General features: G+C 35.9%; 1 long non-coding RNA gene across 1 annotated transcript; it reads left to right on the forward strand.

The window, feature by feature from the left end:
• LOC149046667 (uncharacterized) lies at window positions 1–1620 on the forward strand. Its single transcript, XR_016186345.1, has 2 exons — window positions 1–80; window positions 920–1620. It is a non-coding gene; the product is annotated as an uncharacterized LOC149046667 (long non-coding RNA).
• The last annotated feature ends 9841 nt before the right edge of the window (window positions 1621–11461 follow it).

Here is an 11461-nt window from a genome sequence, read left to right on the forward strand (position 1 = left end):
TAAAAGGTTGCTATTCGGCCAAGTTTCAAAAGACTTAGATGTCACGGGAAAGTCCTTGCGAAGAAATGTACACATCTGTGGTAGGTTTTGATCAAAATGTGTCTAAGCTAATCCTAAGCTATTGTTCACATCTGAAACCTAATGCCATCTGGTCATTTTCATTGTTCACCATCTGTAAAATTAGGTAAAGTTTTAGATAGCGTTTAAATGCGCGCAATTTTTAAAGGACAGAGTTATGTTCAACTTCTTGGAAAAATCATTCAGATTTCCTTGAAGAGCTCTTCCTTGTGTATCGAAGTAACTTTCACGAATTTGCATGTATCGTAATTAATGGTGCACTTTAAAAATTGGATTTCCAGAGGATGAAGAGAAATTCGAACAAGATCGTAAGCAGAAATAACACCACCCTGCGTATAGTCTGCAGTCTTGTAAATCCTTAGATAGCGTTGGAAACTTAAAACCAAAGTAATAACAACAGCCATGAAGCACACGGGACAAATGAAAGAGGGTAAATCAAATGAAAAAAAAAATCATACTACTTGTGTCAAGCACAGGAGATCGAATCTCTATTAGTTTAGTTTTGCACATGAATTTTGGGAGTGGTGTGCATTCTTGCAGTAACTAACAAGCGGATTAAAGCAACAACGGTGTAATCACGTCTTTGTCGACTTGCAATCGATTAAAATCGCTTCGCCCCTAGCAAATCTTTGGGTGGTCAGTATTACAATGTCATTTTTCCCTCTGAAACATTCTGATTGATTTTTAAATTTAGAAAGAGGATATCACTTAGACATCAACAAGTTCCTTCCTGAGTTACGCATTCTGCTTAAGAGTTTCATGGTTGTAAACTCACTTTCAAACAACATGATCATCATTTTTGAATTTTAGGTTTTCTTATGGCTTATTTTCTGCCTCGCAGTATGCAGTCTGCCATGAGGTCAAAATTGGAGCGAGCTATCAACTTGCCTTAACTTGGGTACCTATAAAACATCCTCAGATGACATCCTTCAGTTCATCCACCGTAATGGTTACATGATTGTTCCTCAGTCGAATCCTCCAACTCAAGGCTTCAAGGTTCCAATACGCAAAGGTCGATTTTCTTCGGAAAATGTCCCTTTACGTACACCTTGACAGATTTAGTTGACACAGTGCCGAGGTTTTTGGGCCATGCCACATACAGCGGTTGCGACGTCCGTTGCAAGCCTGTCCTCTACACCGTGAAGGTACTTCGTAGAAAGTGCAGCGCTTATTGGCTGTGGGAGGACCACGACATTCAAGTTGCTTATATTTTGGTGATTTAGATTGCGAGGACCAGTTATTAACTAGTAAGGCAGCAAAGATGAATCGCTGAACAGTTATTTTTAGTCTAAAACTATCTTAAAAGATATTGTTTCGAAATTGTTGAAGCAATAAATATGATCCTTAGTCCACAATGGCTAGATTACGAGTGCCACAAAGATAAGATAAAGGTCTAAGTTTCGCTATTTACGCATTTTGATATACAGATTTAAAAAACATTTGTGGATACAGCTAGTTTTGCCTATGTGTTTGGTTTTTAATTGCTTATTGTAAGACTCTCAGGTTAAATTGAATAAAATCAGAGATGATTGTTGCAAAAAAGCATCGTTTCAAAACACCTTTTATCAATATCCCACCTTTCCTATCAATATTTTTAATTCGGTTTTTGACACTTTAACTTCCTCAGTGCTACAAGTTTATATAACTCGTGTTACTGGTTAAAAGGTTGCTTTCAGTTAACTAATCTCTTTCGGATGCTATCAGCTTCACAAAACTAGAATTGCTTTAAGTATCATTTGATCAAGATGGAGATGTTCATCTCCTAGTGGTAAGCACGGCAATTTATTCTCCCATTACTACACTATTTTACCAAATAAGGTCACGATGACGCCCAAAATATGTTAAGGTATTACACTGATCATGAAGAACAGGGCAAAAATTCGGAGCAACAAAATGGCCGCACTAAGAGATACAAAACTTTGGTTTTTCTTTTGTTTTTGGTTTTTTAAGCTTGACTTTCAAAGAAACGAACTTGTGAGCACAACAGTTTTTTTAACTGGTCACAAAAAAACACTTTAATAGTTTCGTTCGCGTTGTTTTCGTCTTTTAGCGAGCTCATTATGCAATCGATACGATCTACAAATAAGGCCGTAGGAGGTATTTCGAAAACTAAAATTAAAATACTAAAAAGGGAAATTGCTCGTTTTTTTTCATCGTTAATTGAGGGCTTGAAAAAATCTTGCACAACTCTTAAAATATCCGCGCGTAGTATATATCAAATAGTAGAATAACCGTTTTGAAACAGTTCCCTCGAAAATCAGAAAGCGTTGCATAAGTCAGTAAAAAGAAAACATTTGCCACAACCATATTTTAGAGATCTAAATTACAAACTGAGAAACAATCTAAACCAAATTAATCGTTTGTTCCTTCTCTTCGTCTCTTTCTCCCAAGCTCTGGGCTTAGAAATCAATCATATCGCTAACATGTCGTGCCAAGACCTTACTGTAAGTGTTTTGATCTCGACGGATATGACGTTAAAAAATTTAGTAATAACGATAATATCTTCAAGTTAATTTTTCCTCTTTATTCTCCTTCTTCGAGGGAGAACTTTTGTAAATAATATATTGGTTTTACCATAAATCATGCTACAATTTTTATAAGCACAAGTCCCCAAGAATTACAAAAGCATTGAAACACAAAGAAAAGAAATATCAAGGGCGAAAGTAGGAAAGAAGGATTTAAGGACAAAGTACCGCTTGTTTCCTTAAATACAGAACAATCGAAGGTCCGGAAAAACTGCCTAATAAATATTATCCTATTTCGGGAGTTAACAAGTAATATTGACCTTAAGGCTGAATTTCAAAACACAATAGGTTGACTTCTCGTAGAACTATAGAGGACCAGCGCCTGAAGCATTAAAACACACTTCACGGCTTTTAGCGTTTTTCAAGTTATTTCTTTGGCGGCTTGTAAAAAAAATCATAATTATTTCAGCTTTACCTCGTACTCTTACAAAATGGGTCTCATTAAGACACTCGTTGATAGGGCCTACAAGATTAATAACACCTGGTTAGGGTTTCACGAGGACATTAACAATCTTACTGATATTCTAAAAGAATCTTTTCCCTGCTCATTTAATCGAGAAGATTATAAACCGTTACGTCACTGGGACCAAAAAGAATCATCATCCCCGGGATTCCCTTCCTACCACTTCACTTACGTTCTACTTTAAGCTACCCTACATAGGCCACTTCTCTGCTATCACTAAAAAAAAAAACATCCGCCATTTTATTAGGCGCTATTGCAATGACTTGGATATCAAACTGGTTTTCTCTTCCTTCAAAATCGGTAACTTGTTTGGTGTGAAAGACCCTGTCCCTGACGGGCTCCGTTCACGTGTGGTTTATAAGTTTGTATGTGCTGGCTGTAATGCTTGTTACGTCGGTGAAACCTGCCGGCATTTTTCCTCACGTATAAGAGAGCACTTAGTTAGTGACAGGGCCTCTCACATTTTCAGGCATCTTAAAGATTCTCCACATTGTCGCGCTTTGTGTTCTACAGATAACTTCCATGTCTTAGATCACGCCTCCACCAGCCTTCAGCTTAAGATAAAAGAGGCTATTCATATTCAAAGAGAACAACCATCCTTGAATCAGCAATTACACCATGTAAATCTTAAACTATCTTTTTAATTCTCACACTTTTATGATTTACCTCTTTTCTTGTTGTCACTATTCATCTTAATTAGCATTGTTCTACTTACTATATAATTCAACTTTCAACGCTTTGTACAGTAATCAACTGAGGATGACAGAAGTTTCTGTCTAAACATGTTTTACAGACTCAAAAGTTTTGTCGCTTTCTTTAAAATCATAATTTATAACAAGCTGTATTTAACGTGCATTTGAATGGTTCTTATTTATGATCTATTGGAAGAGAGACGCGAAGATGACATCAACATTAAAAAATTTTTCCTAATTCCTTATTCGTTCTCACAGAAAACAAATGGATTCCATGTTGCCGTGCGTCTGTCCAGTAATTGATAAAAAAAGACGTTAAAATATGATATGGTTTTGTGAAGTGCCATCACTTCTTCCTTGATGCCTGGTTGCTGAAAACAAGAGTCAGATGCTGGGGATATAACTTCACAAACATTTGTGGATCAGGAATTTGCTCGAGCTTTAATAAAAAGGGGGAAAAAAAACAAGGCATGCACTATGCCGGAATTTATTAAGTCAGCATATACATTTGTTATGCAAGAGAGAATACTTCTTGAAAAATATCATGGGGAATGTTGATGCTTCAAAAATCTCTAAAATTTTAAATTTGTTTTTGTTTCACTCTCTGGCTTGACCAACCGGTCATACTCTTATCCTTAGTAATTTATCATATTGGTTAGTCCAACACAGATATCACACAAGTCGGCACGTTGACTTGTAAACGACATCAAGTGACTCGTCAGAGGAGACGTCATCAAATCATTTTTAGTAGAGGAATGCAACTGTAAAAAACAAAAACATGTAACAAGCTAAAGTAAAACGGAAATTATAGTTAGTCATTCATTCTCTAGTGTGTATAACGACCCCAAACTATCGCCAGTTCCTCGCGCAGTCGAAAGAAGGGTACAAAATATTAAACTCGCTTCCAATCAAGTGAAATTGTGATTTTACATTACTTTTAAAGAGTCTTGATGAAGTATGTAATGAGTACTGAGACTCCCTATTTGGATAAGGTATTTATTGATTACCTCATGATTAGGGTAAAAAATACCGTCAAATTTTGGGACGGCGATTTCAATAAGACGCTTCGCTGTCGTCGTTCTGATTTTAAGTATAAATTCAATTGTTTCAAAGTTGAACTAATGCTCATAAATAGCATAGATTTTCCCAAAATCACAACCAAACTAACATACAAGTGCGACTTTTTTCTCTATCAGAGGAGTTTCAAAGTCCGAGATCAAGAAATGATCAAGCACGCGATTATCACTGCGAGCTAAATTTGTCATATCTGTTTTGTTTTGTATTGTTTCTCTAAAGAAACTGAAACTCGATCTATCTATCTCCATTATGCTATTGGCATTGCAAGTGAGCTGCACTTTACAAATACCTGTAGGATATATAATTTCTTCTGTTCGCTTACTTAAGGAAAAGGAAAACATTCCTGTGGAGAGGAATTTTGCTGCGCAAAAAGAGATTATCAGCCGAGAAAAAGCAGAAAAGGAACTTATCAGTGGCCACCCTCAAAGACTCCGCGTTTCGTTTCCCGGGAAAAGAAAAAAATTTCATCGCTTTATTTACAATGATCCTCTCGTGATTGCGCGCCGCATAAAAAGGTTAAGGTTTGAAAGAGAGAACGAGGGTGATGACCTATTCAAATAGCACACTCAAGCCATACCCTACGATTGCTACAAAAGATAAGCTCTATGGTAATAAATATGTAATAATAGTTAAATATTTGTCTTATTGACCAAAAATTAATGGCAATGATTAAACAGTAAGGGCCCCTCTTATAATGGCATTTAGCATGAAAATGTGTCACATCGTAAATATCCGGATAATTTCCCTTTTAAACCAAGCCCTGAAGGATTTTTCAAATTTTGTTGTTTAACCAAGGATCTTTGCTTGAGTTAACATCCATGTTAGCGTAAAGAAAGTGGTATGTTGCTGGCATCAATCAGATCGTTTAGGGTATGAATCTCGCACCAATCAGATCGCCGCATTAGGGAATGTATCTCGCACCACTCAGAGCGTCGTTTTTTTCTTTGGTTTAAGAGGTGTTCAAAGTTCAACGAAGTAATGGGGGATTCGGAGAGAGCGGGTCATCAAATGGAATCATCTTTTAGAACGAGAAATGTTGGCTTTTCTGTGTTTTTAAGGTGCATTTTACCGCACTTTATGAGAAATGCGATACTAGTGGACAGATGAAAGATATCAGATTATCTGTAGTAAACATGTTACTCATGCTGTGAAAATGGTGGACAGTTGTTCGAGAGAAAATGGAGTTCTGTGCACTGTAACACGATCATGGTTATTGTTCCTTCACGAAGAGAGTGAGTGGAAAAATTTTGAATAAAATATTGCTTGAGGTGTTGGTGAATTGCACCAAACATTTTGATATGAGCAGTTCTTTAACTGCAAGCTGTGTTGCAAGATTCATGTTGAGTGTGCCGATTATATTTTTCTGGATCAGTTTGCTCAATGCTATCTCTAGATAAATGTCTGATTAAAATTAACTATGGGTAATTCTGCGTATGTTTTCGATGCCTGGAGAAAGTGATCTTGTGGAGTCGTTTGAGTTTGGCCAAGGACGAATTCAGATACCATCGTTAGCATGTGTATTTGATTTGTTATCTGGAATAAATGGTTTACGGAGGTAAGTTTATATGATGTGATCTACGAACGTCGAAAATATATCAAGTCGAAGAAACAGTTTTGGTCTCGGTCCGCATTTTTTTCAACAAAATAAACACATACCGCTTAAAAAGATGATAATACGGCCCACTTGCAAAGCTGTCAATTGTTTCTCGAATGTTGCTCGTGTTAAATATCCAATAGTGACATCTCTACAGACAATAGTGCAAATAATCGTAAAAGCTGAACGCGGAATTGCGTGAGCTCGTTAAACTGTAAGATTACATGTTATCACAAACAAGACGAAAAAACTCTTTAGATTCTCAGTCTGCATTTTGTACCCACTCTACAGTCTGCAGTCCACATTTTGTACCTAGTCTACATTTTGTATCAGGTCACGTATCCGTGGCACCAATACACTTTTATTTTTGGTTACAGTTAGTCGCGTAACACACACAATCTACCACAAAATACCTGTATGTGAGTTAATTCGACATTTTCGTTCTTTTCCGCGTTAATTCTCTTCTTTCCTTTGGTAAAAATGTAGACATCACTTACAATGTTTCAAGTAATCCACCCACGCCCAAAAAGTAGCTGTTGCATGCATAGCATGCCTATGTTTTACTTTTAGGGGTTGGGAAGTAGATATTATTAACTTAGGAAAAATATTGAACCTGGATTTACAAAACATAAATGCAACTTGACCTATCGAGATCAACCTAAATTTGCCGAATGTGAAGGTAAGTTTTTTTTTTCTATTTTGTAATGAGTTCAGGGAAGGGGGCAGAGTTCAACTTGGTTGAAGTTGAAGAAAGAGTAATTACCTGTGGCCTATTCATTTAATCATACCATTTCTGCTAACTCGTTGAAAACTGTTAAAAGGAAAAGCACAATGCTTTCTTAATTTAAAAAATTGTTTCAACAACAAAACGAATTTTCAACAGAATTCAAAAGCACGGAAATAAACAAAATGAAGAATGTTTGTCCAAGTTTTACATATCAGTGAGTAGAAAATGGTAATTTCGACAAGAAAACTAGCTGTTGTTATTGTGTGTGGATCTTGACCATCATCAAGTCAATTTGGAAGGAGAAAAAAAAGATTAAAATAAAATTTGTTTTTGCTCCGATAGTCAATTATGCTAATACAATCACTCGCCCGAGGCTCAATGAATATTGTTGAACATTTCCAATTATAGTATTTCAACAAAATTAACTCCACTTTCGGCGAATAATTGTCACTTAACTAATCAAGATCACTGTCTATTGATTCTTCAACCTAAATTGCATCAGAAGATCTCTGAGTGAGCCTAAGTCCATTATGCCATGGGTTTTCCTTACGATCTTTCCCACTATAACCACCTACTAATATCGGCTATGGAGACTACCCGATAATCATTTCCGTTGCCCTTGAGAACGAGTCTGCGAGGTTCGAACGCTGAAACAAATGTTTCATTCCGAGAACAAAAGATTTAACATGCTTTCTTCGTTTGTTGACAGAGATAACACCTCTACAATCTCTTTTTTCGTTCGTTTGTTTTTCTTTTAATTTACTAATTTGGAAGCGATTTGTTGAGCTAACATTCTGCATTGTGATTAATGTTTTAGAGTTTGGTGAGGAACACGTATTAAAACGCCTTCTGGCTAGCCGCAAAAATTAAAATAACCTTTTTCTTACGAGGAAGCGGATTTGTAAGTTTCATCCTGTGAATACAGCATGCTACTGTGCATTCAGTTTAGTCAGTAATCACAGCGTGTGACGAGTTTCGGAACGGTAGATGATGAGTTTTATTTCGCAGTAAATGTGAAAACTCCCGTGTGCTGGATTGCAAAAAGCCGAGTGGTGGAATGATAAAACTGTTGCTTTAATAATTACTGAAACATGTAACATCACCTCCCAAGTGAACTCTTGAATAAACTTTGTAGCTCTCCAAGGCAGGTTATGAATGATTTAATATGATTTGGTCCACAATTTTTTCATGTTTTCTGTTTTCTTGTCGGAGAAGGATACTTTTGACAATAACTCTGCCAAAAATCATGGAAATTAGGAAAAACTTGAACTAGATCACTTTGGAGTACTTCAGCACTCACCATCATGACCATACAAATTTTAAAATCTTTTTCTTACCTTCCCCTCCCTTCCTGATATCCAATTATCATTGGGTCAATTAGTAACGAAAATTATTTTGGGCGACATTATTTACTGCTCTCCTGTCTGTGACTCAACATGTATTTCTTCCAAGTTTTTAATATATCTAAAGATGTAAAAACAGGAAGTGTTTCCTCAATATTCTACATGTTATGTTTTGCTCTTCTGTCTGAAAAAAGAAAGTTTTCAAAGTAAACGACCTCTTCTCACCCTCAATTTAAGTTTCAGTCCATAAAAAAGTGACGCCTTTCAATTTAAAAATTAAAGGTTACTACTACAATATTCTACATCATATCTCACAAGTCAGTGCCAACATAATAACTGGAAGAGAGCCCCCCGTCGGTTTCAGCGCAAACGGGAAACTGTTTAACATGTAGGTATAACCTCTTTTTTTTCAAATTGAAAGTCTCTTAACATATGATTTATAGTACGTTTAATATTGTATGACATCTTTGCAACACTTATCCATTCCGTTGCTTAAGAAAACCATGCATGGGCTAGTTTTTATAGATAACATCAGTTAAAATGAGGTGATGTTAAACAATGAAAACACAATTTGGAGCTAACCACTTCCGCATTTTCTATGTTCCTAAAATGTCAATTAATAGAAATATAGTTTTCCTTTTGCAAGAAAAGGGAAATTCAAGAACAAAAGGATACAGTTAAAATTCATAACTGATCTGTATCGTAGCTCAGTTTCAATGACTTAATTTTGTTGTGTTCTTAGAGTAACCGGAAAGTAAAGTTCTATATTCGTCCGAACATTTTAATAAGAGATGGACCGTCATAAGCTTATGAAGCACAGGCAAAAAGAGGATATTTTAAGTTTATTTTCGAGTGTATATAAGGGCATGGGTTCAGTAGAGTCCACAGCAAAAGCCGCCAGAGGTTGACAAAAAGATACCCATATTCAAGAAAAACCCAAAGAGGGTCAAAATGGTCTGTTATCCAAAGCAAGTAAGGCTTTTAGTTATTTTTGTTTCTTTTTAACACAGATGCTTCTAGTTGAACTAGTGTCAGTTAATTCCAAATTAGGGCAAACACGCTGACATTACTTTGGATTTGTAGAGAGGTTTTACCGCAAAAATGTATGTTCGCCGAGGTAGAGTTTTTTTTTTTTTTTTTTTTTATTGAAAACAGTTAATTCTTGACACGATTAATCCTGACCCTTCAAGAGAAGTACATGAGAAATGTAACGAGATGTCAGACATTTCATATCGAGTTGATCTTCTTCCTTCCCGTTTTTTTTTTCTGAACATATTTCTACTTTTTTCTGTTTCTGTTTTCATTCCCTGATTCATGCTCGCCAGCCGTGAAATAGACCCTTCATAATCACTCAACACAACACAGGGCTATAAATTACAATTTAATCTTACCGTGTCTTCTTCGTGTTGTACTCTAGCTCCAAGCTTTTACAGTCGTTATGACAACCGCTCTCCTTTGTACCTTTAACTACGGTGACGCCAGACCACAGTTGAGTCCAGTACCTTCTATGTCGGTTGTAAATGGAAGCGTCACTTGTGGAGCAATAGAGGCACAAATCCTGTCACAAACACCCTTATCAGTAGCTAACTCGTGTACTAAGAAGATCAGGGCTGTTCGTGTCTGCAACACACTTGTAGTACACCATGAATGCAAAAGAAATCTTCACTGTTCACGGCCGACGACTGTAGCTTACGACTTCAGTTGCTTAAAACCGAATCTGTCTTGCGGGTTTACTATCAGCTGTTGCGGCACGAAGCGATCAAGACAAAGTCCTGGAAAATGATTATTTTTCTCCTTATTATGGATATAACTTGGAAATTTTATGGATGACAGGAGGCGTAATATGCTGTAATATGGTAGAAAAGAAAATCAAAATGTAAGATGTATGAAATTTAGCTTTAAACTAAATAAGAGAATCTGTTCAGACCGATTATTCAGTGCAAATAAATATTTAAACCTCCATTTGAATGTAAAACTTTATTTTTTCCGGTAACGATTTGTAACCCATTTTTCGAAGGTTTCTCGATAATTAGTCCTTTCCTTCATTGGGGGATGCAATCCCTGAAAACCATCGGATATTCGATTAACAATTTCTCTACCAGCAGGAAGTAAAAAGAGTTTACATCGAAGGGCACCAGTTTTTTATTGACTGAAATTTAAATTTTAGCTGAGAAGAAGTCGTTTACTTTGAAAACTTTTTTTTGTCTGGCAGAAGAGCAAAACACTACATTAATTCTAACGAAAAAAATATACCCACTTCTAAACAACACATCTTTTAAAGTATAGGTAATCACATAATTTCGAGTGCATTTTGGAAAAAATAAGCACGAGTAACAAAATTCCAATTTGCAATTTGTGTATGAAATTCAATTCGCAATTTCTCTGCATGGAATTACCTGAAAACTGCATCTTAACCAATCAGAACTGAGTCATTTTTTCATCTATCTCATTAATCACCTAATAAGATACATGAAAAAAATTACGCAATGAAGCCTTATCGCAATGACAAGAAGCTCAAATAACTTTATTTGAAACATTTCAGTAAGTTTTCCTTTTCCCTTTTGGGTATTTCCTATGTTAGCGCAATTAGCAGAGAAAGACTGACAAAGATATTTGCAAAGAAGGTTTTTCGTAACGAAATTTGCTTCACAATGCACCATAATTTAATGAATGAATAAGGCAGATAAAATAAAACGAAAAGTGAGAAAGAAGATACCAATTACAATGCCTACTTGTTCTGAGTGAGCCAATTTACGTTTTTTTTAAGTTGTAGAAACTTTAGAGGTAATCTTTATGCACTTAATTAAATTTTGTTTCTGTCAGCGTATACGCACTACAATGAAATCGTGATTAGAGAGTCTACGTGTTAAAATCCTTTTTTTTCAGTTAACCAAGATTCATTTGATGATTAGGAATTTCATATTCAAAAAAGCATTGAAAGTTCCATATATGTCTTCAGTCC

This window comes from Pocillopora damicornis, chromosome 4 (assembly GCF_964200805.1).
Source record: "Pocillopora damicornis chromosome 4, jaPocDami1.2, whole genome shotgun sequence".
Lineage (NCBI taxonomy): Eukaryota > Metazoa > Cnidaria > Anthozoa > Scleractinia > Pocilloporidae > Pocillopora > Pocillopora damicornis.